Raw genomic sequence first — 26956 nt, 5'->3', positions numbered from 1 at the left:
GGCTCGGACCACCAACCTTTCGGTTGGCCAACAGCGGCCTACTGCAGACCGACACTTAAGACACACCAAATACAAATCGACATCGAGAGACAGGCCCTGTCATATGGCACTCGCGACGTATATGCTGAAATTGAATGTAAAGAATACGTCTTTTGTAGCGGGCGTCCCTCTACTGCAGTGTCACACATGACGAATAAAAAGGAAAACAGCAGAACGTCTGTGTAGGGCCATGTTTTTACCCACAGTGTCACTTGGCTGAATGTGTATAAGGCTCTGTGGCATCACTCAAACGCAGCCAAATTGTCACACTAGCTGTGTATCTCTAACAAAGTTGACGTACGTCCTCACCTCGGTGCCGGTTAGAACGATTTCGCCCCCGGGTGGGCTCGAACCACCAACCTTTCGGTTAACAGCCGAACGCGCTAGCCGATTGCGCCACGGAGGCCTTGACTTTGGCTCCCTTGTGCTCTGTATATCAACGCAATTCGTATACCTTCTGCAGCAATCTCGCAGAATGGTAGCATTTGCTTACGCCTCTTCACATGGATAACGTGCATGCACACTGTAGCGAGGCTTGTAAACGAATGACATCGCCAAGCATGACATTATACTACAAAATGCATACAAACCAATGTTCTGCCTATGCATTCAGAAAACCTCTGAGGCCAGTAGAATACTTGTCATAGGTTGTAGAACATCCCTTTCATTCAGTGTACTGCCATGTGTTAGATGCTGCTCGAGACAGCTCCGCTCCTTGCAGGAAGGTTTAAGAAATGAATGCCTTCTGTGAGGTTCGAACTCACGACCCCTGGTTTACGAGACCAGTGCTCTACCACTGAGCTAAGAAGGCGGCATCTTAGCGTTTGTGAGCTATCCCCAAATTGTTACTTCATCATACTGAATCTTGCAGCCCTCGACCAGATATCGGATTTGGCACACAGCTGCTGCTGGGGGTGTCCACATTGCCGTTTTCCAAATCTCTTGAATGTTTCGCCCTTACGATCGACCACGAGCGTCGGCCCACCAAAAGTTTGCGGTCTGCACAATCCTGACCTAGTGCACAGCTTGTGGGATAGCGTGGCTCGACTGCGAAATGCGCCTTTCGGCTCCTCTCTCTGGCTACAGTGCGCTGTTGTCCACAGTGGCACTGGCGTTGCCCATGGGGCTTCATGTAAGGCGACTGCACGTCGCTCGGCCAACAGCGGCCTACTGCAGACCGACACTTAAGACACACCAAATACAAATCGACATCGAGAGACAGGCCCTGTCATATGGCACTCGCGACGTATATGCTGAAATTGAATGTAAAGAATACGTCTTTTGTAGCGGGCGTCCCTCTACTGCAGTGACACACATGACGAATAAAAAGGAAAACAGCAGAACGTCTGTGTAGGGCCATGTTTTTACCCACAGTGTCACTTGGCTGAATGTGTATAAGGCTCTGTGGCATCACTCAAACGCAGCCAAATTGTCACACTAGCTGTGTATCTCTAACAAAGTTGACGTACGTCCTCACCTCGGTGCCGGTTAGAACGATTTCGCCCCCGGGTGGGCTCGAACCACCAACCTTTCGGTTAACAGCCGAACGCGCTAGCCGATTGCGCCACGGAGGCCTTGACTTTGGCTCCCTTGTGCTCTGTATATCAACGCAATTCGTATACCTTCTGCAGCAATCTCGCAGAATGGTAGCATTTGCTTACGCCTCTTCACATGGATAACGTGCATGCACACTGTAGCGAGGCTCGTAAACGAATGACATCGCCAAGCATGACATTATACTACAAAATGCATACAAACCAATGTTCTGCCTATGCATTCAGAAAACCTCTGAGGCCAGTAGAATACTTGTCATAGGTTGTAGAACATCCCTTTCATTCAGAGTACTGCCATGTGTTAGATGCTGCTCGAGATAGCTCCGCTCCTTGCAGGAAGGTTTAAGAAATGAATGCCTTCTGTGAGGTTCGAACTCACGACCCCTGGTTTACGAGACCAGTGCTCTACCACTGAGCTAAGAAGGCGGCATCTTAGCGTTTGTGAGCTATCCCCAAATTGTTACTTCATCATACTGAATCTTGCAGCCCTCGACCAGATATCGGATTTGGCACACAGCTGCTGCTGGGGGTGTCCACATTGCCGTTTTCCAAATCTCTTGAATGTTTCGCCCTTACGATCGACCACGAGCGTCGGCCCACCAAAAGTTTGCGGTCTGCACAATCCTGACCTAGTGCACAGCTTGTGGGATAGCGTGGCTCGACTGCGAAATGCGCCTTTCGGCTCCTCTCTCTGGCTACAGTGCGCTGTTGTCCACAGTGGCACTGGCGTTGCCCATGGGGCTTCATGTAAGGCGACTGCACGTCGCTCGGCCAACAGCGGCCTACTGCAGACCGACACTTAAGACACACCAAATACAAATCGACATCGAGAGACAGGCCCTGTCATATGGCACTCGCGACGTATATGCTGAAATTGAATGTAAAGAATACGTCTTTTGTAGCGGGCGTCCCTCTACTGCAGTGTCACACATGACGAATAAAAAGGAAAACAGCAGAACGTCTGTGTAGGGCCATGTTTTTACCCACAGTGTCACTTGGCTGAATGTGTATAAGGCTCTGTGGCATCACTCAAACGCAGCCAAATTGTCACACTAGCTGTGTATCTCTAACAAAGTTGACGTACGTCCTCACCTCGGTGCCGGTTAGAACGATTTCGCCCCCGGGTGGGCTCGAACCACCAACCTTTCGGTTAACAGCCGAACGCGCTAGCCGATTGCGCCACGGAGGCCTTGACTTTGGCTCCCTTGTGCTCTGTATATCAACGCAATTCGTATACCTTCTGCAGCAATCTCGCAGAATGGTAGCATTTGCTTACGCCTCTTCACATGGATAACGTGCATGCACACTGTAGCGAGGCTCGTAAACGAATGACATCGCCAAGCATGACATTATACTACAAAATGCATACAAACCAATGTTCTGCCTATGCATTCAGAAAACCTCTGAGGCCAGTAGAATACTTGTCATAGGTTGTAGAACATCCCTTTCATTCAGTGTACTGCCATGTGTTAGATGCTGCTCGAGACAGCTCCGCTCCTTGCAGGAAGGTTTAAGAAATGAATGCCTTCTGTGAGGTTCGAACTCACGACCCCTGGTTTACGAGACCAGTGCTCTACCACTGAGCTAAGAAGGCGGCATCTTAGCGTTTGTGAGCTATCCCCAAATTGTTACTTCATCATACTGAATCTTGCAGCCCTCGACCAGATATCGGATTTGGCACACAGCTGCTGCTGGGGGTGTCCACATTGCCGTTTTCCAAATCTCTTGAATGTTTCGCCCTTACGATCGACCACGAGCGTCGGCCCACCAAAAGTTTGCGGTCTGCACAATCCTGACCTAGTGCACAGCTTGTGGGATAGCGTGGCTCGACTGCGAAATGCGCCTTTCGGCTCCTCTCTCTGGCTACAGTGCGCTGTTGTCCACAGTGGCACTGGCGTTGCCCATGGGGCTTCATGTAAGGCGACTGCACGTCGCTCGGCCAACAGCGGCCTACTGCAGACCGACACTTAAGACACACCAAATACAAATCGACATCGAGAGACAGGCCCTGTCATATGGCACTCGCGACGTATATGCTGAAATTGAATGTAAAGAATACGTCTTTTGTAGCGGGCGTCCCTCTACTGCAGTGTCACACATGACGAATAAAAAGGAAAACAGCAGAACGTCTGTGTAGGGCCATGTTTTTACCCACAGTGTCACTTGGCTGAATGTGTATAAGGCTCTGTGGCATCACTCAAACGCAGCCAAATTGTCACACTAGCTGTGTATCTCTAACAAAGTTGACGTACGTCCTCACCTCGGTGCCGGTTAGAACGATTTCGCCCCCGGGTGGGCTCGAACCACCAACCTTTCGGTTAACAGCCGAACGCGCTAGCCGATTGCGCCACGGAGGCCTTGACTTTGGCTCCCTTGTGCTCTGTATATCAACGCAATTCGTATACCTTCTGCAGCAATCTCGCAGAATGGTAGCATTTGCTTACGCCTCTTCACATGGATAACGTGCATGCACACTGTAGCGAGGCTCGTAAACGAATGACATCGCCAAGCATGACATTATACTACAAAATGCATACAAACCAATGTTCTGCCTATGCATTCAGAAAACCTCTGAGGCCAGTAGAATACTTGTCATAGGTTGTAGAACATCCCTTTCATTCAGAGTACTGCCATGTGTTAGATGCTGCTCGAGATAGCTCCGCTCCTTGCAGGAAGGTTTAAGAAATGAATGCCTTCTGTGAGGTTCGAACTCACGACCCCTGGTTTACGAGACCAGTGCTCTACCACTGAGCTAAGAAGGCGGCATCTTAGCGTTTGTGAGCTATCCCCAAATTGTTACTTCATCATACTGAATCTTGCAGCCCTCGACCAGATATCGGATTTGGCACACAGCTGCTGCTGGGGGTGTCCACATTGCCGTTTTCCAAATCTCTTGAATGTTTCGCCCTTACGATCGACGACGAGCGTCGGCCCACCAAATGTTTGCGGTCTGCACAATCCTGACCTAGTGCACAGCTTGTGGGATAGCGTGGCTCGACTGCGAAATGCGCCTTTCGGTTCCTCTCTCTGGCAAAAGTGCGCTGTTGTCCACAGTGGCACTGGCGTTGCCCATGGGGCTTCATGTAAGGCGACTGCACGTCGCTCGGCCAACAGCGGCCTACTGCAGACCGACACTTAAGACACACCAAATACAAATCGACATCGAGAGACAGGCCCTGTCATATGGCACTCGCGACGTATATGCTGAAATTGAATGTAAAGAATACGTCTTTTGTAGCGGGCGTCCCTCTACTGCAGTGTCACACATGACGAATAAAAAGGAAAACAGCAGAACGTCTGTGTAGGGCCATGTTTTTACCCACAGTGTCACTTGGCTGAATGTGTATAAGGCTCTGTGGCATCACTCAAACGCAGCCAAATTGTCACACTAGCTGTGTATCTCTAACAAAGTTGACGTACGTCCTCACCTCGGTGCCGGTTAGAACGATTTCGCCCCCGGGTGGGCTCGAACCACCAACCTTTCGGTTAACAGCCGAACGCGCTAGCCGATTGCGCCACGGAGGCCTTGACTTTGGCTCCCTTGTGCTCTGTATATCAACGCAATTCGTATACCTTCTGCAGCAATCTCGCAGAATGGTAGCATTTGCTTACGCCTCTTCACATGGATAACGTGCATGCACACTGTAGCGAGGCTCGTAAACGAATGACATCGCCAAGCATGATATTATACTACAAAATGCATACAAACCAATGTTCTGCCTATGCATTCAGAAAACCTCTGAGGCCAGTAGAATACTTGTCATAGGTTGTAGAACATCCCTTTCATTCAGTGTACTGCCATGTGTTAGATGCTGCTCGAGACAGCTCCGCTCCTTGCAGGAAGGTTTAAGAAATGAATGCCTTCTGTGAGGTTCGAACTCACGACCCCTGGTTTACGAGACCAGTGCTCTACCACTGAGCTAAGAAGGCGGCATCTTAGCGTTTGTGAGCTATCCCCAAATTGTTACTTCATCATACTGAATCTTGCAGCCCTCGACCAGATATCGGATTTGGCACACAGCTGCTGCTGGGGGTGTCCACATTGCCGTTTTCCAAATCTCTTGAATGTTTCGCCCTTACGATCGACGACGAGCGTCGGCCCACCAAAAGTTTGCGGTCTGCACAATCCTGACCTAGTGCACAGCTTGTGGGATAGCGTGGCTCGACTGCGAAATGCGCCTTTCGGCTCCTCTCTCTGGCTACAGTGCGCTGTTGTCCACAGTGGCACTGGCGTTGCCCATGGGGCTTCATGTAAGGCGACTGCACGTCGCTCGGCCAACAGCGGCCTACTGCAGACCGACACTTAAGACACACCAAATACAAATCGACATCGAGAGACAGGCCCTGTCATATGGCACTCGCGACGTATATGCTGAAATTGAATGTAAAGAATACGTCTTTTGTAGCGGGCGTCCCTCTACTGCAGTGTCACACATGACGAATAAAAAGGAAAACAGCAGAACGTCTGTGTAGGGCCATGTTTTTACCCACAGTGTCACTTGGCTGAATGTGTATAAGGCTCTGTGGCATCACTCAAACGCAGCCAAATTGTCACACTAGCTGTGTATCTCTAACAAAGTTGACGTACGTCCTCACCTCGGTGCCGGTTAGAACGATTTCGCCCCCGGGTGGGCTCGAACCACCAACCTTTCGGTTAACAGCCGAACGCGCTAGCCGATTGCGCCACGGAGGCCTTGACTTTGGCTCCCTTGTGCTCTGTATATCAACGCAATTCGTATACCTTCTGCAGCAATCTCGCAGAATGGTAGCATTTGCTTACGCCTCTTCACATGGATAACGTGCATGCACACTGTAGCGAGGCTCGTAAACGAATGACATCGCCAAGCATGACATTATACTACAAAATGCATACAAACCAATGTTCTGCCTATGCATTCAGAAAACCTCTGAGGCCAGTAGAATACTTGTCATAGGTTGTAGAACATCCCTTTCATTCAGAGTACTGCCATGTGTTAGATGCTGCTCGAGATAGCTCCGCTCCTTGCAGGAAGGTTTAAGAAATGAATGCCTTCTGTGAGGTTCGAACTCACGACCCCTGGTTTACGAGACCAGTGCTCTACCACTGAGCTAAGAAGGCGGCATCTTAGCGTTTGTGAGCTATCCCCAAATTGTTACTTCATCATACTGAATCTTGCAGCCCTCGACCAGATATCGGATTTGGCACACAGCTGCTGCTGGGGGTGTCCACATTGCCGTTTTCCAAATCTCTTGAATGTTTCGCCCTTACGATCGACGACGAGCGTCGGCCCACCAAATGTTTGCGGTCTGCACAATCCTGACCTAGTGCACAGCTTGTGGGATAGCGTGGCTCGACTGCGAAATGCGCCTTTCGGTTCCTCTCTCTGGCAAAAGTGCGCTGTTGTCCACAGTGGCACTGGCGTTGCCCATGGGGCTTCATGTAAGGCGACTGCACGTCGCTCGGCCAACAGCGGCCTACTGCAGACCGACACTTAAGACACACCAAATACAAATCGACATCGAGAGACAGGCCCTGTCATATGGCACTCGCGACGTATATGCTGAAATTGAATGTAAAGAATACGTCTTTTGTAGCGGGCGTCCCTCTACTGCAGTGTCACACATGACGAATAAAAAGGAAAACAGCAGAACGTCTGTGTAGGGCCATGTTTTTACCCACAGTGTCACTTGGCTGAATGTGTATAAGGCTCTGTGGCATCACTCAAACGCAGCCAAATTGTCACACTAGCTGTGTATCTCTAACAAAGTTGACGTACGTCCTCACCTCGGTGCCGGTTAGAACGATTTCGCCCCCGGGTGGGCTCGAACCACCAACCTTTCGGTTAACAGCCGAACGCGCTAGCCGATTGCGCCACGGAGGCCTTGACTTTGGCTCCCTTGTGCTCTGTATATCAACGCAATTCGTATACCTTCTGCAGCAATCTCGCAGAATGGTAGCATTTGCTTACGCCTCTTCACATGGATAACGTGCATGCACACTGTAGCGAGGCTCGTAAACGAATGACATCGCCAAGCATGATATTATACTACAAAATGCATACAAACCAATGTTCTGCCTATGCATTCAGAAAACCTCTGAGGCCAGTAGAATACTTGTCATAGGTTGTAGAACATCCCTTTCATTCAGTGTACTGCCATGTGTTAGATGCTGCTCGAGACAGCTCCGCTCCTTGCAGGAAGGTTTAAGAAATGAATGCCTTCTGTGAGGTTCGAACTCACGACCCCTGGTTTACGAGACCAGTGCTCTACCACTGAGCTAAGAAGGCGGCATCTTAGCGTTTGTGAGCTATCCCCAAATTGTTACTTCATCATACTGAATCTTGCAGCCCTCGACCAGATATCGGATTTGGCACACAGCTGCTGCTGGGGGTGTCCACATTGCCGTTTTCCAAATCTCTTGAATGTTTCGCCCTTACGATCGACGACGAGCGTCGGCCCACCAAAAGTTTGCGGTCTGCACAATCCTGACCTAGTGCACAGCTTGTGGGATAGCGTGGCTCGACTGCGAAATGCGCCTTTCGGCTCCTCTCTCTGGCTACAGTGCGCTGTTGTCCACAGTGGCACTGGCGTTGCCCATGGGGCTTCATGTAAGGCGACTGCACGTCGCTCGGCCAACAGCGGCCTACTGCAGACCGACACTTAAGACACACCAAATACAAATCGACATCGAGAGACAGGCCCTGTCATATGGCACTCGCGACGTATATGCTGAAATTGAATGTAAAGAATACGTCTTTTGTAGCGGGCGTCCCTCTACTGCAGTGTCACACATGACGAATAAAAAGGAAAACAGCAGAACGTCTGTGTAGGGCCATGTTTTTACCCACAGTGTCACTTGGCTGAATGTGTATAAGGCTCTGTGGCATCACTCAAACGCAGCCAAATTGTCACACTAGCTGTGTATCTCTAACAAAGTTGACGTACGTCCTCACCTCGGTGCCGGTTAGAACGATTTCGCCCCCGGGTGGGCTCGAACCACCAACCTTTCGGTTAACAGCCGAACGCGCTAGCCGATTGCGCCACGGAGGCCTTGACTTTGGCTCCCTTGTGCTCTGTATATCAACGCAATTCGTATACCTTCTGCAGCAATCTCGCAGAATGGTAGCATTTGCTTACGCCTCTTCACATGGATAACGTGCATGCACACTGTAGCGAGGCTCGTAAACGAATGACATCGCCAAGCATGACATTATACTACAAAATGCATACAAACCAATGTTCTGCCTATGCATTCAGAAAACCTCTGAGGCCAGTAGAATACTTGTCATAGGTTGTAGAACATCCCTTTCATTCAGAGTACTGCCATGTGTTAGATGCTGCTCGAGATAGCTCCGCTCCTTGCAGGAAGGTTTAAGAAATGAATGCCTTCTGTGAGGTTCGAACTCACGACCCCTGGTTTACGAGACCAGTGCTCTACCACTGAGCTAAGAAGGCGGCATCTTAGCGTTTGTGAGCTATCCCCAAATTGTTACTTCATCATACTGAATCTTGCAGCCCTCGACCAGATATCGGATTTGGCACACAGCTGCTGCTGGGGGTGTCCACATTGCCGTTTTCCAAATCTCTTGAATGTTTCGCCCTTACGATCGACGACGAGCGTCGGCCCACCAAATGTTTGCGGTCTGCACAATCCTGACCTAGTGCACAGCTTGTGGGATAGCGTGGCTCGACTGCGAAATGCGCCTTTCGGTTCCTCTCTCTGGCAAAAGTGCGCTGTTGTCCACAGTGGCACTGGCGTTGCCCATGGGGCTTCATGTAAGGCGACTGCACGTCGCTCGGCCAACAGCGGCCTACTGCAGACCGACACTTAAGACACACCAAATACAAATCGACATCGAGAGACAGGCCCTGTCATATGGCACTCGCGACGTATATGCTGAAATTGAATGTAAAGAATACGTCTTTTGTAGCGGGCGTCCCTCTACTGCAGTGTCACACATGACGAATAAAAAGGAAAACAGCAGAACGTCTGTGTAGGGCCATGTTTTTACCCACAGTGTCACTTGGCTGAATGTGTATAAGGCTCTGTGGCATCACTCAAACGCAGCCAAATTGTCACACTAGCTGTGTATCTCTAACAAAGTTGACGTACGTCCTCACCTCGGTGCCGGTTAGAACGATTTCGCCCCCGGGTGGGCTCGAACCACCAACCTTTCGGTTAACAGCCGAACGCGCTAGCCGATTGCGCCACGGAGGCCTTGACTTTGGCTCCCTTGTGCTCTGTATATCAACGCAATTCGTATACCTTCTGCAGCAATCTCGCAGAATGGTAGCATTTGCTTACGCCTCTTCACATGGATAACGTGCATGCACACTGTAGCGAGGCTCGTAAACGAATGACATCGCCAAGCATGACATTATACTACAAAATGCATACAAACCAATGTTCTGCCTATGCATTCAGAAAACCTCTGAGGCCAGTAGAATACTTGTCATAGGTTGTAGAACATCCCTTTCATTCAGAGTACTGCCATGTGTTAGATGCTGCTCGAGATAGCTCCGCTCCTTGCAGGAAGGTTTAAGAAATGAATGCCTTCTGTGAGGTTCGAACTCACGACCCCTGGTTTACGAGACCAGTGCTCTACCACTGAGCTAAGAAGGCGGCATCTTAGCGTTTGTGAGCTATCCCCAAATTGTTACTTCATCATACTGAATCTTGCAGCCCTCGACCAGATATCGGATTTGGCACACAGCTGCTGCTGGGGGTGTCCACATTGCCGTTTTCCAAATCTCTTGAATGTTTCGCCCTTACGATCGACCACGAGCGTCGGCCCACCAAAAGTTTGCGGTCTGCACAATCCTGACCTAGTGCACAGCTTGTGGGATAGCGTGGCTCGACTGCGAAATGCGCCTTTCGGCTCCTCTCTCTGGCTACAGTGCGCTGTTGTCCACAGTGGCACTGGCGTTGCCCATGGGGCTTCATGTAAGGCGACTGCACGTCGCTCGGCCAACAGCGGCCTACTGCAGACCGACACTTAAGACACACCAAATACAAATCGACATCGAGAGACAGGCCCTGTCATATGGCACTCGCGACGTATATGCTGAAATTGAATGTAAAGAATACGTCTTTTGTAGCGGGCGTCCCTCTACTGCAGTGTCACACATGACGAATAAAAAGGAAAACAGCAGAACGTCTGTGTAGGGCCATGTTTTTACCCACAGTGTCACTTGGCTGAATGTGTATAAGGCTCTGTGGCATCACTCAAACGCAGCCAAATTGTCACACTAGCTGTGTATCTCTAACAAAGTTGACGTACGTCCTCACCTCGGTGCCGGTTAGAACGATTTCGCCCCCGGGTGGGCTCGAACCACCAACCTTTCGGTTAACAGCCGAACGCGCTAGCCGATTGCGCCACGGAGGCCTTCACTTTGGCTCCCTTGTGCTCTGTATATCAACGCAATTCGTATACCTTCTGCAGCAATCTCGCAGAATGGTAGCATTTGCTTACGCCTCTTCACATGGATAACGTGCATGCACACTGTAGCGAGGCTCGTAAACGAATGACATCGCCAAGCATGATATTATACTACAAAATGCATACAAACCAATGTTCTGCCTATGCATTCAGAAAACCTCTGAGGCCAGTAGAATACTTGTCATAGGTTGTAGAACATCCCTTTCATTCAGTGTACTGCCATGTGTTAGATGCTGCTCGAGACAGCTCCGCTCCTTGCAGGAAGGTTTAAGAAATGAATGCCTTCTGTGAGGTTCGAACTCACGACCCCTGGTTTACGAGACCAGTGCTCTACCACTGAGCTAAGAAGGCGGCATCTTAGCGTTTGTGAGCTATCCCCAAATTGTTACTTCATCATACTGAATCTTGCAGCCCTCGACCAGATATCGGATTTGGCACACAGCTGCTGCTGGGGGTGTCCACATTGCCGTTTTCCAAATCTCTTGAATGTTTCGCCCTTACGATCGACCACGAGCGTCGGCCCACCAAAAGTTTGCGGTCTGCACAATCCTGACCTAGTGCACAGCTTGTGGGATAGCGTGGCTCGACTGCGAAATGCGCCTTTCGGCTCCTCTCTCTGGCTACAGTGCGCTGTTGTCCACAGTGGCACTGGCGTTGCCCATGGGGCTTCATGTAAGGCGACTGCACGTCGCTCGGCCAACAGCGGCCTACTGCAGACCGACACTTAAGACACACCAAATACAAATCGACATCGAGAGACAGGCCCTGTCATATGGCACTCGCGACGTATATGCTGAAATTGAATGTAAAGAATACGTCTTTTGTAGCGGGCGTCCCTCTACTGCAGTGTCACACATGACGAATAAAAAGGAAAACAGCAGAACGTCTGTGTAGGGCCATGTTTTTACCCACAGTGTCACTTGGCTGAATGTGTATAAGGCTCTGTGGCATCACTCAAACGCAGCCAAATTGTCACACTAGCTGTGTATCTCTAACAAAGTTGACGTACGTCCTCACCTCGGTGCCGGTTAGAACGATTTCGCCCCCGGGTGGGCTCGAACCACCAACCTTTCGGTTAACAGCCGAACGCGCTAGCCGATTGCGCCACGGAGGCCTTGACTTTGGCTCCCTTGTGCTCTGTATATCAACGCAATTCGTATACCTTCTGCAGCAATCTCGCAGAATGGTAGCATTTGCTTACGCCTCTTCACATGGATAACGTGCATGCACACTGTAGCGAGGCTCGTAAACGAATGACATCGCCAAGCATGACATTATACTACAAAATGCATACAAACCAATGTTCTGCCTATGCATTCAGAAAACCTCTGAGGCCAGTAGAATACTTGTCATAGGTTGTAGAACATCCCTTTCATTCAGAGTACTGCCATGTGTTAGATGCTGCTCGAGATAGCTCCGCTCCTTGCAGGAAGGTTTAAGAAATGAATGCCTTCTGTGAGGTTCGAACTCACGACCCCTGGTTTACGAGACCAGTGCTCTACCACTGAGCTAAGAAGGCGGCATCTTAGCGTTTGTGAGCTATCCCCAAATTGTTACTTCATCATACTGAATCTTGCAGCCCTCGACCAGATATCGGATTTGGCACACAGCTGCTGCTGGGGGTGTCCACATTGCCGTTTTCCAAATCTCTTGAATGTTTCGCCCTTACGATCGACGACGAGCGTCGGCCCACCAAATGTTTGCGGTCTGCACAATCCTGACCTAGTGCACAGCTTGTGGGATAGCGTGGCTCGACTGCGAAATGCGCCTTTCGGTTCCTCTCTCTGGCAAAAGTGCGCTGTTGTCCACAGTGGCACTGGCGTTGCCCATGGGGCTTCATGTAAGGCGACTGCACGTCGCTCGGCCAACAGCGGCCTACTGCAGACCGACACTTAAGACACACCAAATACAAATCGACATCGAGAGACAGGCCCTGTCATATGGCACTCGCGACGTATATGCTGAAATTGAATGTAAAGAATACGTCTTTTGTAGCGGGCGTCCCTCTACTGCAGTGTCACACATGACGAATAAAAAGGAAAACAGCAGAACGTCTGTGTAGGGCCATGTTTTTACCCACAGTGTCACTTGGCTGAATGTGTATAAGGCTCTGTGGCATCACTCAAACGCAGCCAAATTGTCACACTAGCTGTGTATCTCTAACAAAGTTGACGTACGTCCTCACCTCGGTGCCGGTTAGAACGATTTCGCCCCCGGGTGGGCTCGAACCACCAACCTTTCGGTTAACAGCCGAACGCGCTAGCCGATTGCGCCACGGAGGCCTTGACTTTGGCTCCCTTGTGCTCTGTATATCAACGCAATTCGTATACCTTCTGCAGCAATCTCGCAGAATGGTAGCATTTGCTTACGCCTCTTCACATGGATAACGTGCATGCACACTGTAGCGAGGCTCGTAAACGAATGACATCGCCAAGCATGACATTATACTACAAAATGCATACAAACCAATGTTCTGCCTATGCATTCAGAAAACCTCTGAGGCCAGTAGAATACTTGTCATAGGTTGTAGAACATCCCTTTCATTCAGAGTACTGCCATGTGTTAGATGCTGCTCGAGATAGCTCCGCTCCTTGCAGGAAGGTTTAAGAAATGAATGCCTTCTGTGAGGTTCGAACTCACGACCCCTGGTTTACGAGACCAGTGCTCTACCACTGAGCTAAGAAGGCGGCATCTTAGCGTTTGTGAGCTATCCCCAAATTGTTACTTCATCATACTGAATCTTGCAGCCCTCGACCAGATATCGGATATGGCACACAGCTGCTGCTGGGGGTGTCCACATTGCCGTTTTCCAAATCTCTTGAATGTTTCGCCCTTACGATCGACGACGAGCGTCGGCCCACCAAAAGTTTGCGGTCTGCACAATCCTGACCTAGTGCACAGCTTGTGGGATAGCGTGGCTCGACTGCGAAATGCGCCTTTCGGTTCCTCTCTCTGGCAAAAGTGCGCTGTTGTCCACAGTGGCACTGGCGTTGCCCATGGGGCTTCATGTAAGGCGACTGCACGTCGCTCGGCCAACAGCGGCCTACTGCAGACCGACACTTAAGACACACCAAATACAAATCGACATCGAGAGACAGGCCCTGTCATATGGCACTCGCGACGTATATGCTGAAATTGAATGTAAAGAATACGTCTTTTGTAGCGGGCGTCCCTCTACTGCAGTGTCACACATGACGAATAAAAAGGAAAACAGCAGAACGTCTGTGTAGGGCCATGTTTTTACCCACAGTGTCACTTGGCTGAATGTGTATAAGGCTCTGTGGCATCACTCAAACGCAGCCAAATTGTCACACTAGCTGTGTATCTCTAACAAAGTTGACGTACGTCCTCACCTCGGTGCCGGTTAGAACGATTTCGCCCCCGGGTGGGCTCGAACCACCAACCTTTCGGTTAACAGCCGAACGCGCTAGCCGATTGCGCCACGGAGGCCTTGACTTTGGCTCCCTTGTGCTCTGTATATCAACGCAATTCGTATACCTTCTGCAGCAATCTCGCAGAATGGTAGCATTTGCTTACGCCTCTTCACATGGATAACGTGCATGCACACTGTAGCGAGGCTCGTAAACGAATGACATCGCCAAGCATGACATTATACTACAAAATGCATACAAACCAATGTTCTGCCTATGCATTCAGAAAACCTCTGAGGCCAGTAGAATACTTGTCATAAGTTGTAGAACATCCCTTTCATTCAGAGTACTGCCATGTGTTAGATGCTGCTCGAGATAGCTCCGCTCCTTGCAGGAAGGTTTAAGAAATGAATGCCTTCTGTGAGGTTCGAACTCACGACCCCTGGTTTACGAGACCAGTGCTCTACCACTGAGCTAAGAAGGCGGCATCTTAGCGTTTGTGAGCTATCCCCAAATTGTTACTTCATCATACTGAATCTTGCAGCCCTCGACCAGATATCGGATTTGGCACACAGCTGCTGCTGGGGGTGTCCACATTGCCGTTTTCCAAATCTCTTGAATGTTTCGCCCTTACGATCGACCACGAGCGTCGGCCCACCAAAAGTTTGCGGTCTGCACAATCCTGACCTAGTGCACAGCTTGTGGGATAGCGTGGCTCGACTGCGAAATGCGCCTTTCGGCTCCTCTCTCTGGCTACAGTGCGCTGTTGTCCACAGTGGCACTGGCGTTGCCCATGGGGCTTCATGTAAGGCGACTGCACGTCGCTCGGCCAACAGCGGCCTACTGCAGACCGACACTTAAGACACACCAAATACAAATCGACATCGAGAGACAGGCCCTGTCATATGGCACTCGCGACGTATATGCTGAAATTGAATGTAAAGAATACGTCTTTTGTAGCGGGCGTCCCTCTACTGCAGTGTCACACATGACGAATAAAAAGGAAAACAGCAGAACGTCTGTGTAGGGCCATGTTTTTACCCACAGTGTCACTTGGCTGAATGTGTATAAGGCTCTGTGGCATCACTCAAACGCAGCCAAATTGTCACACTAGCTGTGTATCTCTAACAAAGTTGACGTACGTCCTCACCTCGGTGCCGGTTAGAACGATTTCGCCCCCGGGTGGGCTCGAACCACCAACCTTTCGGTTAACAGCCGAACGCGCTAGCCGATTGCGCCACGGAGGCCTTGACTTTGGCTCCCTTGTGCTCTGTATATCAACGCAATTCGTATACCTTCTGCAGCAATCTCGCAGAATGGTAGCATTTGCTTACGCCTCTTCACATGGATAACGTGCATGCACACTGTAGCGAGGCTCGTAAACGAATGACATCGCCAAGCATGACATTATACTACAAAATGCATACAAACCAATGTTCTGCCTATGCATTCAGAAAACCTCTGAGGCCAGTAGAATACTTGTCATAGGTTGTAGAACATCCCTTTCATTCAGAGTACTGCCATGTGTTAGATGCTGCTCGAGATAGCTCCGCTCCTGGCAGGAAGGTTTAAGAAATGAATGCCTTCTGTGAGGTTCGAACTCACGACCCCTGGTTTACGAGACCAGTGCTCTACCACTGAGCTAAGAAGGCGGCATCTTAGCGTTTGTGAGCTATCCCCAAATTGTTACTTCATCATACTGAATCTTGCAGCCCTCGACCAGATATCGGATATGGCACACAGCTGCTGCTGGGGGTGTCCACATTGCCGTTTTCCAAATCTCTTGAATGTTTCGCCCTTACGATCGACGACGAGCGTCGGCCCACCAAAAGTTTGCGGTCTGCACAATCCTGACCTAGTGCACAGCTTGTGGGATAGCGTGGCTCGACTGCGAAATGCGCCTTTCGGTTCCTCTCTCTGGCTACAGTGCGCTGTTGTCCACAGTGGCACTGGCGTTGCCCATGGGGCTTCATGTAAGGCGACTGCACGTCGCTCGGCCAACAGCGGCCTACTGCAGACCGACACTTAAGACACACCAAATACAAATCGACATCGAGAGACAGGCCCTGTCATATGGCACTCGCGACGTATATGCTGAAATTGAATGTAAAGAATACGTCTTTTGTAGCGGGCGTCCCTCTACTGCAGTGTCACACATGACGAATAAAAAGGAAAACAGCAGAACGTCTGTGTAGGGCCATGTTTTTACCCACAGTGTCACTTGGCTGAATGTGTATAAGGCTCTGTGGCATCACTCAAACGCAGCCAAATTGTCACACTAGCTGTGTATCTCTAACAAAGTTGACGTACGTCCTCACCTCGGTGCCGGTTAGAACGATTTCGCCCCCGGGTGGGCTCGAACCACCAACCTTTCGGTTAACAGCCGAACGCGCCAGCCGATTGCGCCACGGAGGCCTTGACTTTGGCTCCCTTGTGCTCTGTATATCAACGCAATTCGTATACCTTCTGCAGCAATCTCGCAGAATGGTAGCATTTGCTTACGCCTCTTCACATGGATAACGTGCATGCACACTGTAGCGAGGCTCGTAAACGAATGACATCGCCAAGCATGACATTATACTACAAAATGCATACAAACCAATGTTCTGCCTATGCATTCAGAAAACCTCTGAGGCCAGTAGAATACTTGTCATAGGTTGTAGAACATCCCTTTCATTCAGAGTACTGCCATGTGTTAGATGCTGCTCGAGATAGCTCCGCTCCTTGCAGGAAGGTTTAAGAAATGAATGCCTTCTGTGAGGTTCGAACTCACGACCCCTGGTTTACGAGACCAGTGCTCTACCACTGAGCTAAGAAGGCGGCATCTTAGCGTTTGTGAGCTATCCCCAAATTGTTACTTCATCATACTGAATCTTGCAGCCCTCGACCAGATATCGGATTTGGCACACAGCTGCTGCTGGGGGTGTCCACATTGCCGTTTTCCAAATCTCTTGAATGTTTCGCCCTTACGATCGACCACGAGCGTCGGCCCACCAAAAGTTTGCGGTCTGCACAATCCTGACCTAGTGCACAGCTTGTGGGATAGCGTGGCTCGACTGCGAAATGCGCCTTTCGGCTCCTCTCTCTGGCTACAGTGCGCTGTTGTCCACAGTGGCACTGGCGTTGCCCATGGGGCTTCATGTAAGGCGACTGCACGTCGCTCGGCCAACAGCGGCCTACTGCAGACCGACACTTAAGACACACCAAATACAAATCGACATCGAGAGACAGGCCCTGTCATATGGCACTCGCGACGTATATGCTGAAATTGAATGTAAAGAATACGTCTTTTGTAGCGGGCGTCCCTCTACTGCAGTGTCACACATGACGAATAAAAAGGAAAACAGCAGAACGTCTGTGTAGGGCCATGTTTTTACCCACAGTGTCACTTGGCTGAATGTGTATAAGGCTCTGTGGCATCACTCAAACGCAGCCAAATTGTCACACTAGCTGTGTATCTCTAACAAAGTTGACGTACGTCCTCACCTCGGTGCCGGTTAGAACGATTTCGCCCCCGGGTGGGCTCGAACCACCAACCTTTCGGTTAACAGCCGAACGCGCTAGCCGATTGCGCCACGGAGGCCTTGACTTTGGCTCCCTTGTGCTCTGTATATCAACGCAATTCGTATACCTTCTGCAGCAATCTCGCAGAATGGTAGCATTTGCTTACGCCTCTTCACATGGATAACGTGCATGCACACTGTAGCGAGGCTCGTAAACGAATGACATCGCCAAGCATGACATTATACTACAAAATGCATACAAACCAATGTTCTGCCTATGCATTCAGAAAACCTCTGAGGCCAGTAGAATACTTGTCATAGGTTGTAGAACATCCCTTTCATTCAGAGTACTGCCATGTGTTAGATGCTGCTCGAGATAGCTCCGCTCCTTGCAGGAAGGTTTAAGAAATGAATGCCTTCTGTGAGGTTCGAACTCACGACCCCTGGTTTACGAGACCAGTGCTCTACCACTGAGCTAAGAAGGCGGCATCTTAGCGTTTGTGAGCTATCCCCAAATTGTTACTTCATCATACTGAATCTTGCAGCCCTCGACCAGATATCGGATTTGGCACACAGCTGCTGCTGGGGGTGTCCACATTGCCGTTTTCCAAATCTCTTGAATGTTTCGCCCTTACGATCGACGACGAGCGTCGGCCCACCAAAAGTTTGCGGTCTGCACAATCCTGACCTAGTGCACAGCTTGTGGGATAGCGTGGCTCGACTGCGAAATGCGCCTTTCGGTTCCTCTCTCTGGCAAAAGTGCGCTGTTGTCCACAGTGGCACTGGCGTTGCCCATGGGGCTTCATGTAAGGCGACTGCACGTCGCTCGGCCAACAGCGGCCTACTGCAGACCGACACTTAAGACACACCAAATACAAATCGACATCGAGAGACAGGCCCTGTCATATGGCACTCGCGACGTATATGCTGAAATTGAATGTAAAGAATACGTCTTTTGTAGCGGGCGTCCCTCTACTGCAGTGTCACACATGACGAATAAAAAGGAAAACAGCAGAACGTCTGTGTAGGGCCATGTTTTTACCCACAGTGTCACTTGGCTGAATGTGTATAAGGCTCTGTGGCATCACTCAAACGCAGCCAAATTGTCACACTAGCTGTGTATCTCTAACAAAGTTGACGTACGTCCTCACCTCGGTGCCGGTTAGAACGATTTCGCCCCCGGGTGGGCTCGAACCACCAACCTTTCGGTTAACAGCCGAACGCGCTAGCCGATTGCGCCACGGAGGCCTTGACTTTGGCTCCCTTGTGCTCTGTATATCAACGCAATTCGTATACCTTCTGCAGCAATCTCGCAGAATGGTAGCATTTGCTTACGCCTCTTCACATGGATAACGTGCATGCACACTGTAGCGAGGCTCGTAAACGAATGACATCGCCAAGCATGACATTATACTACAAAATGCATACAAACCAATGTTCTGCCTATGCATTCAGAAAACCTCTGAGGCCAGTAGAATACTTGTCATAGGTTGTAGAACATCCCTTTCATTCAGAGTACTGCCATGTGTTAGATGCTGCTCGAGATAGCTCCGCTCCTTGCAGGAAGGTTTAAGAAATGAATGCCTTCTGTGAGGTTCGAACTCACGACCCCTGGTTTACGAGACCAGTGCTCTACCACTGAGCTAAGAAGGCGGCATCTTAGCGTTTGTGAGCTATCCCCAAATTGTTACTTCATCATACTGAATCTTGCAGCCCTCGACCAGATATCGGATTTGGCACACAGCTGCTGCTGGGGGTGTCCACATTGCCGTTTTCCAAATCTCTTGAATGTTTCGCCCTTACGATCGACCACGAGCGTCGGCCCACCAAAAGTTTGCGGTCTGCACAATCCTGACCTAGTGCACAGCTTGTGGGATAGCGTGGCTCGACTGCGAAATGCGCCTTTCGGCTCCTCTCTCTGGCTACAGTGCGCTGTTGTCCACAGTGGCACTGGCGTTGCCCATGGGGCTTCATGTAAGGCGACTGCACGTCGCTCGGCCAACAGCGGCCTACTGCAGACCGACACTTAAGACACACCAAATACAAATCGACATCGAGAGACAGGCCCTGTCATATGGCACTCGCGACGTATATGCTGAAATTGAATGTAAAGAATACGTCTTTTGTAGCGGGCGTCCCTCTACTGCAGTGTCACACATGACGAATAAAAAGGAAAACAGCAGAACGTCTGTGTAGGGCCATGTTTTTACCCACAGTGTCACTTGGCTGAATGTGTATAAGGCTCTGTGGCATCACTCAAACGCAGCCAAATTGTCACACTAGCTGTGTATCTCTAACAAAGTTGACGTACGTCCTCACCTCGGTGCCGGTTAGAACGATTTCGCCCCCGGGTGGGCTCGAACCACCAACCTTTCGGTTAACAGCCGAACGCGCTAGCCGATTGCGCCACGGAGGCCTTGACTTTGGCTCCCTTGTGCTCTGTATATCAACGCAATTCGTATACCTTCTGCAGCAATCTCGCAGAATGGTAGCATTTGCTTACGCCTCTTCACATGGATAACGTGCATGCACACTGTAGCGAGGCTCGTAAACGAATGACATCGCCAAGCATGACATTATACTACAAAATGCATACAAACCAATGTTCTGCCTATGCATTCAGAAAACCTCTGAGGCCAGTAGAATACTTGTCATAGGTTGTAGAACATCCCTTTCATTCAGAGTACTGCCATGTGTTAGATGCTGCTCGAGATAGCTCCGCTCCTTGCAGGAAGGTTTAAGAAATGAATGCCTTCTGTGAGGTTCGAACTCACGACCCCTGGTTTACGAGACCAGTGCTCTACCACTGAGCTAAGAAGGCGGCATCTTAGCGTTTGTGAGCTATCCCCAAATTGTTACTTCATCATACTGAATCTTGCAGCCCTCGACCAGATATCGGATTTGGCACACAGCTGCTGCTGGGGGTGTCCACATTGCCGTTTTCCAAATCTCTTGAATGTTTCGCCCTTACGATCGACCACGAGCGTCGGCCCACCAAAAGTTTGCGGTCTGCACAATCCTGACCTAGTGCACAGCTTGTGGGATAGCGTGGCTCGACTGCGAAATGCGCCTTTCGGTTCCTCTCTCTGGCAAAAGTGCGCTGTTGTCCACAGTGGCACTGGCGTTGCCCATGGGGCTTCATGTAAGGCGACTGCACGTCGCTCGGCCAACAGCGGCCTACTGCAGACCGACACTTAAGACACACCAAATACAAATCGACATCGAGAGACAGGCCCTGTCATATGGCACTCGCGACGTATATGCTGAAATTGAATGTAAAGAATACGTCTTTTGTAGCGGGCGTCCCTCTACTGCAGTGTCACACATGACGAATAAAAAGGAAAACAGCAGAACGTCTGTGTAGGGCCATGTTTTTACCCACAGTGTCACTTGGCTGAATGTGTATAAGGCTCTGTGGCATCACTCAAACGCAGCCAAATTGTCACACTAGCTGTGTATCTCTAACAAAGTTGACGTACGTCCTCACCTCGGTGCCGGTTAGAACGATTTCGCCCCCGGGTGGGCTCGAACCACCAACCTTTCGGTTAACAGCCGAACGCGCTAGCCGATTGCGCCACGGAGGCCTTGACTTTGGCTCCCTTGTGCTCTGTATATCAACGCAATTCGTATACCTTCTGCAGCAATCTCGCAGAATGGTAGCATTTGCTTACGCCTCTTCACATGGATAACGTGCATGCACACTGTAGCGAGGCTCGTAAACGAATGACATCGCCAAGCATGACATTATACTACAAAATGCATACAAACCAATGTTCTGCCTATGCATTCAGAAAACCTCTGAGGCCAGTAGAATACTTGTCATAGGTTGTAGAACATCCCTTTCATTCAGAGTACTGCCATGTGTTAGATGCTGCTCGAGATAGCTCCGCTCCTTGCAGGAAGGTTTAAGAAATGAATGCCTTCTGTGAGGTTCGAACTCACGACCCCTGGTTTACGAGACCAGTGCTCTACCACTGAGCTAAGAAGGCGGCATCTTAGCGTTTGTGAGCTATCCCCAAATTGTTACTTCATCATACTGAATCTTGCAGCCCTCGACCAGATATCGGATATGGCACACAGCTGCTGCTGGGGGTGTCCACATTGCCGTTTTCCAAATCTCTTGAATGTTTCGCCCTTACGATCGACGACGAGCGTCGGCCCACCAAAAGTTTGCGGTCTGCACAATCCTGACCTAGTGCACAGCTTGTGGGATAGCGTGGCTCGACTGCGAAATGCGCCTTTCGGTTCCTCTCTCTGGCAAAAGTGCGCTGTTGTCCACAGTGGCACTGGCGTTGCCCATGGGGCTTCATGTAAGGCGACTGCACGTCGCTCGGCCAACAGCGGCCTACTGCAGACCGACACTTAAGACACACCAAATACAAATCGACATCGAGAGACAGGCCCTGTCATATGGCACTCGCGACGTATATGCTGAAATTGAATGTAAAGAATACGTCTTTTGTAGCGGGCGTCCCTCTACTGCAGTGTCACACATGACGAATAAAAAGGAAAACAGCAGAACGTCTGTGTAGGGCCATGTTTTTACCCACAGTGTCACTTGGCTGAATGTGTATAAGGCTCTGTGGCATCACTCAAACGCAGCCAAATTGTCACACTAGCTGTGTATCTCTAACAAAGTTGACGTACGTCCTCACCTCGGTGCCGGTTAGAACGATTTCGCCCCCGGGTGGGCTCGAACCACCAACCTTTCGGTTAACAGCCGAACGCGCTAGCCGATTGCGCCACGGAGGCCTTCACTTTGGCTCCCTTGTGCTCTGTATATCAACGCAATTCGTATACCTTCTGCAGCAATCTCGCAGAATGGTAGCATTTGCTTACGCCTCTTCACATGGATAACGTGCATGCACACTGTAGCGAGGCTCGTAAACGAATGACATCGCCAAGCATGACATTATACTACAAAATGCATACAAACCAATGTTCTGCCTATGCATTCAGAAAACCTCTGAGGCCAGTAGAATACTTGTCATAGGTTGTAGAACATCCCTTTCATTCAGTGTACTGCCATGTGTTAGATGCTGCTCGAGATAGCTCCGCTCCTTGCAGGAAGGTTTAAGAAATGAATGCCTTCTGTGAGGTTCGAACTCACGACCCCTGGTTTACGAGACCAGTGCTCTACCACTGAGCTAAGAAGGCGGCATCTTAGCGTTTGTGAGCTATCCCCAAATTGTTACTTCATCATACTGAATCTTGCAGCCCTCGACCAGATATCGGATTTGGCACACAGCTGCTGCTGGGGGTGTCCACATTGCCGTTTTCCAAATCTCTTGAATGTTTCGCCCTTACGATCGACGACGAGCGTCGGCCCACCAAAAGTTTGCGGTCTGCACAATCCTGACCTAGTGCACAGCTTGTGGGATAGCGTGGCTCGACTGCGAAATGCGCCTTTCGGCTCCTCTCTCTGGCTACAGTGCGCTGTTGTCCACAGTGGCACTGGCGTTGCCCATGGGGCTTCATGTAAGGCGACTGCACGTCGCTCGGCCAACAGCGGCCTACTGCAGACCGACACTTAAGACACACCAAATACAAATCGACATCGAGAGACAGGCCCTGTCATATGGCACTCGCGACGTATATGCTGAAATTGAATGTAAAGAATACGTCTTTTGTAGCGGGCGTCCCTCTACTGCAGTGTCACACATGACGAATAAAAAGGAAAACAGCAGAACGTCTGTGTAGGGCCATGTTTTTACCCACAGTGTCACTTGGCTGAATGTGTATAAGGCTCTGTGGCATCACTCAAACGCAGCCAAATTGTCACACTAGCTGTGTATCTCTAACAAAGTTGACGTACGTCCTCACCTCGGTGCCGGTTAGAACGATTTCGCCCCCGGGTGGGCTCGAACCACCAACCTTTCGGTTAACAGCCGAACGCGCTAGCCGATTGCGCCACGGAGGCCTTGACTTTGGCTCCCTTGTGCTCTGTATATCAACGCAATTCGTATACCTTCTGCAGCAATCTCGCAGAATGGTAGCATTTGCTTACGCCTCTTCACATGGATAACGTGCATGCACACTGTAGCGAGGCTCGTAAACGAATGACATCGCCAAGCATGACATTATACTACAAAATGCATACAAACCAATGTTCTGCCTATGCATTCAGAAAACCTCTGAGGCCAGTAGAATACTTGTCATAGGTTGTAGAACATCCCTTTCATTCAGTGTACTGCCATGTGTTAGATGCTGCTCGAGATAGCTCCGCTCCTTGCAGGAAGGTTTAAGAAATGAATGCCTTCTGTGAGGTTCGAACTCACGACCCCTGGTTTACGAGACCAGTGCTCTACCACTGAGCTAAGAAGGCGGCATCTTAGCGTTTGTGAGCTATCCCCAAATTGTTACTTCATCATACTGAATCTTGCAGCCCTCGACCAGATATCGGATTTGGCACACAGCTGCTGCTGGGGGTGTCCACATTGCCGTTTTCCAAATCTCTTGAATGTTTCGCCCTTACGATCGACCACGAGCGTCGGCCCACCAAAAGTTTGCGGTCTGCACAATCCTGACCTAGTGCACAGCTTGTGGGATAGCGTGGCTCGACTGCGAAATGCGCCTTTCGGCTCCTCTCTCTGGCTACAGTGCGCTGTTGTCCACAGTGGCACTGGCGTTGCCCATGGGGCTTCATGTAAGGCGACTGCACGTCGCTCGGCCAACAGCGGCCTACTGCAGACCGACACTTAAGACACACCAAATACAAATCGACATCGAGAGACAGGCCCTGTCATATGGCACTCGCGACGTATATGCTGAAATTGAATGTAAAGAATACGTCTTTTGTAGCGGGCGTCCCTCTACTGCAGTGTCACACATGACGAATAAAAAGGAAAACAGCAGAACGTCTGTGTAGGGCCATGTTTTTACCCACAGTGTCACTTGGCTGAATGTGTATAAGGCTCTGTGGCATCACTCAAACGCAGCCAAATTGTCACACTAGCTGTGTATCTCTAACAAAGTTGACGTACGTCCTCACCTCGGTGCCGGTTAGAACGATTTCGCCCCCGGGTGGGCTCGAACCACCAACCTTTCGGTTAACAGCCGAACGCGCTAGCCGATTGCGCCACGGAGGCCTTGACTTTGGCTCCCTTGTGCTCTGTATATCAACGCAATTCGTATACCTTCTGCAGCAATCTCGCAGAATGGTAGCATTTGCTTACGCCTCTTCACATGGATAACGTGCATGCACACTGTAGCGAGGCTCGTAAACGAATGACATCGCCAAGCATGACATTATACTACAAAATGCATACAAACCAATGTTCTGCCTATGCATTCAGAAAACCTCTGAGGCCAGTAGAATACTTGTCATAGGTTGTAGAACATCCCTTTCATTCAGTGTACTGCCATGTGTTAGATGCTGCTCGAGATAGCTCCGCTCCTTGCAGGAAGGTTTAAGAAATGAATGCCTTCTGTGAGGTTCGAACTCACGACCCCTGGTTTACGAGACCAGTGCTCTACCACTGAGCTAAGAAGGCGGCATCATAGCGTTTGTGAGCTATCCCCAAATTGTTACTTCATCATACTGAATCTTGCAGCCCTCGACCAGATATCGGATTTGGCACACAGCTGCTGCTGGGGGTGTCCACATTGCCGTTTTCCAAATCTCTTGAATGTTTCGCCCTTACGATCGACCACGAGCGTCGGCCCACCAAAAGTTTGCGGTCTGCACAATCCTGACCTAGTGCACAGCTTGTGGGATAGCGTGGCTCGACTGCGAAATGCGCCTTTCGGCTCCTCTCTCTGGCTACAGTGCGCTGTTGTCCACAGTGGCACTGGCGTTGCCCATGGGGCTTCATGTAAGGCGACTGCACGTCGCTCGGCCAACAGCGGCCTACTGCAGACCGACACTTAAGACACACCAAATACAAATCGACATCGAGAGACAGGCCCTGTCATATGGCACTCGCGACGTATATGCTGAAATTGAATGTAAAGAATACGTCTTTTGTAGCGGGCGTCCCTCTACTGCAGTGTCACACATGACGAATAAAAAGGAAAACAGCAGAACGTCTGTGTAGGGCCATGTTTTTACCCACAGTGTCACTTGGCTGAATGTGTATAAGGCTCTGTGGCATCACTCAAACGCAGCCAAATTGTCACACTAGCTGTGTATCTCTAACAAAGTTGACGTACGTCCTCACCTCGGTGCCGGTTAGAACGATTTCGCCCCCGGGTGGGCTCGAACCACCAACCTTTCGGTTAACAGCCGAACGCGCTAGCCGATTGCGCCACGGAGGCCTTGACTTTGGCTCCCTTGTGCTCTGTATATCAACGCAATTCGTATACCTTCTGCAGCAATCTCGCAGAATGGTAGCATTTGCTTACGCCTCTTCACATGGATAACGTGCATGCACACTGTAGCGAGGCTCGTAAACGAATGACATCGCCAAGCATGACATTATACTACAAAATGCATACAAACCAATGTTCTGCCTATGCATTCAGAAAACCTCTGAGGCCAGTAGAATACTTGTCATAGGTTGTAGAACATCCCTTTCATTCAGTGTACTGCCATGTGTTAGATGCTGCTCGAGATAGCTCCGCTCCTTGCAGGAAGGTTTAAGAAATGAATGCCTTCTGTGAGGTTCGAACTCACGACCCCTGGTTTACGAGACCAGTGCTCTACCACTGAGCTAAGAAGGCGGCATCTTAGCGTTTGTGAGCTATCCCCAAATTGTTACTTCATCATACTGAATCTTGCAGCCCTCGACCAGATATCGGATTTGGCACACAGCTGCTGCTGGGGGTGTCCACATTGCCGTTTTCCAAATCTCTTGAATGTTTCGCCCTTACGATCGACCACGAGCGTCGGCCCACCAAAAGTTTGCGGTCTGCACAATCCTGACCTAGTGCACAGCTTGTGGGATAGCGTGGCTCGACTGCGAAATGCGCCTTTCGGCTCCTCTCTCTGGCTACAGTGCGCTGTTGTCCACAGTGGCACTGGCGTTGCCCATGGGGCTTCATGTAAGGCGACTGCACGTCGCTCGGCCAACAGCGGCCTACTGCAGACCGACACTTAAGACACACCAAATACAAATCGACATCGAGAGACA

General features: G+C 50.2%; 46 non-coding genes across 46 annotated transcripts; all 46 read right to left on the bottom strand.

Moving 5' to 3' along the window:
* Positions 1-371: 371 nt before the first annotated feature.
* On the bottom strand, positions 372-445 carry Trnan-guu (transfer RNA asparagine (anticodon GUU)). Its single transcript has one exon. It is a non-coding gene; the product is annotated as a tRNA-Asn (tRNA).
* A 333-nt stretch (positions 446-778) lies between these two features.
* Trnat-cgu (transfer RNA threonine (anticodon CGU)) lies at positions 779-850 on the bottom strand. The gene has a single exon. It is a non-coding gene; the product is annotated as a tRNA-Thr (tRNA).
* A 689-nt stretch (positions 851-1539) lies between these two features.
* Trnan-guu (transfer RNA asparagine (anticodon GUU)) lies at positions 1540-1613 on the bottom strand. Its single transcript has one exon. It is a non-coding gene; the product is annotated as a tRNA-Asn (tRNA).
* Positions 1614-1946: 333 nt separating this feature from the next.
* Positions 1947-2018, bottom strand: Trnat-cgu (transfer RNA threonine (anticodon CGU)). The gene has a single exon. It is a non-coding gene; the product is annotated as a tRNA-Thr (tRNA).
* A 689-nt stretch (positions 2019-2707) lies between these two features.
* On the bottom strand, positions 2708-2781 carry Trnan-guu (transfer RNA asparagine (anticodon GUU)). The gene has a single exon. It is a non-coding gene; the product is annotated as a tRNA-Asn (tRNA).
* Positions 2782-3114: 333 nt separating this feature from the next.
* Positions 3115-3186, bottom strand: Trnat-cgu (transfer RNA threonine (anticodon CGU)). The gene has a single exon. It is a non-coding gene; the product is annotated as a tRNA-Thr (tRNA).
* A 689-nt stretch (positions 3187-3875) lies between these two features.
* Trnan-guu (transfer RNA asparagine (anticodon GUU)) lies at positions 3876-3949 on the bottom strand. Its single transcript has one exon. It is a non-coding gene; the product is annotated as a tRNA-Asn (tRNA).
* Positions 3950-4282: 333 nt separating this feature from the next.
* On the bottom strand, positions 4283-4354 carry Trnat-cgu (transfer RNA threonine (anticodon CGU)). Its single transcript has one exon. It is a non-coding gene; the product is annotated as a tRNA-Thr (tRNA).
* A 689-nt stretch (positions 4355-5043) lies between these two features.
* Trnan-guu (transfer RNA asparagine (anticodon GUU)) lies at positions 5044-5117 on the bottom strand. Its single transcript has one exon. It is a non-coding gene; the product is annotated as a tRNA-Asn (tRNA).
* Positions 5118-5450: 333 nt separating this feature from the next.
* Positions 5451-5522, bottom strand: Trnat-cgu (transfer RNA threonine (anticodon CGU)). The gene has a single exon. It is a non-coding gene; the product is annotated as a tRNA-Thr (tRNA).
* Positions 5523-6211: 689 nt separating this feature from the next.
* Trnan-guu (transfer RNA asparagine (anticodon GUU)) lies at positions 6212-6285 on the bottom strand. The gene has a single exon. It is a non-coding gene; the product is annotated as a tRNA-Asn (tRNA).
* A 333-nt stretch (positions 6286-6618) lies between these two features.
* Positions 6619-6690, bottom strand: Trnat-cgu (transfer RNA threonine (anticodon CGU)). Its single transcript has one exon. It is a non-coding gene; the product is annotated as a tRNA-Thr (tRNA).
* Positions 6691-7379: 689 nt separating this feature from the next.
* Trnan-guu (transfer RNA asparagine (anticodon GUU)) lies at positions 7380-7453 on the bottom strand. The gene has a single exon. It is a non-coding gene; the product is annotated as a tRNA-Asn (tRNA).
* A 333-nt stretch (positions 7454-7786) lies between these two features.
* Positions 7787-7858, bottom strand: Trnat-cgu (transfer RNA threonine (anticodon CGU)). The gene has a single exon. It is a non-coding gene; the product is annotated as a tRNA-Thr (tRNA).
* A 689-nt stretch (positions 7859-8547) lies between these two features.
* Positions 8548-8621, bottom strand: Trnan-guu (transfer RNA asparagine (anticodon GUU)). Its single transcript has one exon. It is a non-coding gene; the product is annotated as a tRNA-Asn (tRNA).
* A 333-nt stretch (positions 8622-8954) lies between these two features.
* Positions 8955-9026, bottom strand: Trnat-cgu (transfer RNA threonine (anticodon CGU)). Its single transcript has one exon. It is a non-coding gene; the product is annotated as a tRNA-Thr (tRNA).
* Positions 9027-9715: 689 nt separating this feature from the next.
* Positions 9716-9789, bottom strand: Trnan-guu (transfer RNA asparagine (anticodon GUU)). Its single transcript has one exon. It is a non-coding gene; the product is annotated as a tRNA-Asn (tRNA).
* Positions 9790-10122: 333 nt separating this feature from the next.
* Positions 10123-10194, bottom strand: Trnat-cgu (transfer RNA threonine (anticodon CGU)). The gene has a single exon. It is a non-coding gene; the product is annotated as a tRNA-Thr (tRNA).
* A 689-nt stretch (positions 10195-10883) lies between these two features.
* Trnan-guu (transfer RNA asparagine (anticodon GUU)) lies at positions 10884-10957 on the bottom strand. Its single transcript has one exon. It is a non-coding gene; the product is annotated as a tRNA-Asn (tRNA).
* Positions 10958-11290: 333 nt separating this feature from the next.
* On the bottom strand, positions 11291-11362 carry Trnat-cgu (transfer RNA threonine (anticodon CGU)). The gene has a single exon. It is a non-coding gene; the product is annotated as a tRNA-Thr (tRNA).
* A 689-nt stretch (positions 11363-12051) lies between these two features.
* Trnan-guu (transfer RNA asparagine (anticodon GUU)) lies at positions 12052-12125 on the bottom strand. The gene has a single exon. It is a non-coding gene; the product is annotated as a tRNA-Asn (tRNA).
* Positions 12126-12458: 333 nt separating this feature from the next.
* On the bottom strand, positions 12459-12530 carry Trnat-cgu (transfer RNA threonine (anticodon CGU)). Its single transcript has one exon. It is a non-coding gene; the product is annotated as a tRNA-Thr (tRNA).
* Positions 12531-13219: 689 nt separating this feature from the next.
* Trnan-guu (transfer RNA asparagine (anticodon GUU)) lies at positions 13220-13293 on the bottom strand. Its single transcript has one exon. It is a non-coding gene; the product is annotated as a tRNA-Asn (tRNA).
* Positions 13294-13626: 333 nt separating this feature from the next.
* Trnat-cgu (transfer RNA threonine (anticodon CGU)) lies at positions 13627-13698 on the bottom strand. The gene has a single exon. It is a non-coding gene; the product is annotated as a tRNA-Thr (tRNA).
* A 689-nt stretch (positions 13699-14387) lies between these two features.
* Trnan-guu (transfer RNA asparagine (anticodon GUU)) lies at positions 14388-14461 on the bottom strand. Its single transcript has one exon. It is a non-coding gene; the product is annotated as a tRNA-Asn (tRNA).
* Positions 14462-14794: 333 nt separating this feature from the next.
* Trnat-cgu (transfer RNA threonine (anticodon CGU)) lies at positions 14795-14866 on the bottom strand. Its single transcript has one exon. It is a non-coding gene; the product is annotated as a tRNA-Thr (tRNA).
* Positions 14867-15555: 689 nt separating this feature from the next.
* Trnan-guu (transfer RNA asparagine (anticodon GUU)) lies at positions 15556-15629 on the bottom strand. The gene has a single exon. It is a non-coding gene; the product is annotated as a tRNA-Asn (tRNA).
* A 333-nt stretch (positions 15630-15962) lies between these two features.
* Positions 15963-16034, bottom strand: Trnat-cgu (transfer RNA threonine (anticodon CGU)). The gene has a single exon. It is a non-coding gene; the product is annotated as a tRNA-Thr (tRNA).
* A 689-nt stretch (positions 16035-16723) lies between these two features.
* Trnan-guu (transfer RNA asparagine (anticodon GUU)) lies at positions 16724-16797 on the bottom strand. The gene has a single exon. It is a non-coding gene; the product is annotated as a tRNA-Asn (tRNA).
* Positions 16798-17130: 333 nt separating this feature from the next.
* Positions 17131-17202, bottom strand: Trnat-cgu (transfer RNA threonine (anticodon CGU)). The gene has a single exon. It is a non-coding gene; the product is annotated as a tRNA-Thr (tRNA).
* Positions 17203-17891: 689 nt separating this feature from the next.
* On the bottom strand, positions 17892-17965 carry Trnan-guu (transfer RNA asparagine (anticodon GUU)). The gene has a single exon. It is a non-coding gene; the product is annotated as a tRNA-Asn (tRNA).
* A 333-nt stretch (positions 17966-18298) lies between these two features.
* Positions 18299-18370, bottom strand: Trnat-cgu (transfer RNA threonine (anticodon CGU)). Its single transcript has one exon. It is a non-coding gene; the product is annotated as a tRNA-Thr (tRNA).
* Positions 18371-19059: 689 nt separating this feature from the next.
* On the bottom strand, positions 19060-19133 carry Trnan-guu (transfer RNA asparagine (anticodon GUU)). The gene has a single exon. It is a non-coding gene; the product is annotated as a tRNA-Asn (tRNA).
* A 333-nt stretch (positions 19134-19466) lies between these two features.
* On the bottom strand, positions 19467-19538 carry Trnat-cgu (transfer RNA threonine (anticodon CGU)). The gene has a single exon. It is a non-coding gene; the product is annotated as a tRNA-Thr (tRNA).
* Positions 19539-20227: 689 nt separating this feature from the next.
* Positions 20228-20301, bottom strand: Trnan-guu (transfer RNA asparagine (anticodon GUU)). Its single transcript has one exon. It is a non-coding gene; the product is annotated as a tRNA-Asn (tRNA).
* Positions 20302-20634: 333 nt separating this feature from the next.
* On the bottom strand, positions 20635-20706 carry Trnat-cgu (transfer RNA threonine (anticodon CGU)). The gene has a single exon. It is a non-coding gene; the product is annotated as a tRNA-Thr (tRNA).
* Positions 20707-21395: 689 nt separating this feature from the next.
* Trnan-guu (transfer RNA asparagine (anticodon GUU)) lies at positions 21396-21469 on the bottom strand. The gene has a single exon. It is a non-coding gene; the product is annotated as a tRNA-Asn (tRNA).
* Positions 21470-21802: 333 nt separating this feature from the next.
* Positions 21803-21874, bottom strand: Trnat-cgu (transfer RNA threonine (anticodon CGU)). The gene has a single exon. It is a non-coding gene; the product is annotated as a tRNA-Thr (tRNA).
* A 689-nt stretch (positions 21875-22563) lies between these two features.
* On the bottom strand, positions 22564-22637 carry Trnan-guu (transfer RNA asparagine (anticodon GUU)). Its single transcript has one exon. It is a non-coding gene; the product is annotated as a tRNA-Asn (tRNA).
* A 333-nt stretch (positions 22638-22970) lies between these two features.
* Positions 22971-23042, bottom strand: Trnat-cgu (transfer RNA threonine (anticodon CGU)). The gene has a single exon. It is a non-coding gene; the product is annotated as a tRNA-Thr (tRNA).
* A 689-nt stretch (positions 23043-23731) lies between these two features.
* Positions 23732-23805, bottom strand: Trnan-guu (transfer RNA asparagine (anticodon GUU)). Its single transcript has one exon. It is a non-coding gene; the product is annotated as a tRNA-Asn (tRNA).
* Positions 23806-24138: 333 nt separating this feature from the next.
* Trnat-cgu (transfer RNA threonine (anticodon CGU)) lies at positions 24139-24210 on the bottom strand. Its single transcript has one exon. It is a non-coding gene; the product is annotated as a tRNA-Thr (tRNA).
* A 689-nt stretch (positions 24211-24899) lies between these two features.
* On the bottom strand, positions 24900-24973 carry Trnan-guu (transfer RNA asparagine (anticodon GUU)). Its single transcript has one exon. It is a non-coding gene; the product is annotated as a tRNA-Asn (tRNA).
* Positions 24974-25306: 333 nt separating this feature from the next.
* Trnat-cgu (transfer RNA threonine (anticodon CGU)) lies at positions 25307-25378 on the bottom strand. The gene has a single exon. It is a non-coding gene; the product is annotated as a tRNA-Thr (tRNA).
* A 689-nt stretch (positions 25379-26067) lies between these two features.
* On the bottom strand, positions 26068-26141 carry Trnan-guu (transfer RNA asparagine (anticodon GUU)). The gene has a single exon. It is a non-coding gene; the product is annotated as a tRNA-Asn (tRNA).
* A 333-nt stretch (positions 26142-26474) lies between these two features.
* On the bottom strand, positions 26475-26546 carry Trnat-cgu (transfer RNA threonine (anticodon CGU)). Its single transcript has one exon. It is a non-coding gene; the product is annotated as a tRNA-Thr (tRNA).
* Between the last annotated feature and the right edge of the window lie 410 nt (positions 26547-26956).

This window comes from Schistocerca serialis, unplaced genomic scaffold, assembly GCF_023864345.2.
Source record: "Schistocerca serialis cubense isolate TAMUIC-IGC-003099 unplaced genomic scaffold, iqSchSeri2.2 HiC_scaffold_1257, whole genome shotgun sequence".
NCBI lineage: Eukaryota > Metazoa > Arthropoda > Insecta > Orthoptera > Acrididae > Schistocerca > Schistocerca serialis.
This window is presented reverse-complemented; position numbering and strand designations above follow the sequence as displayed.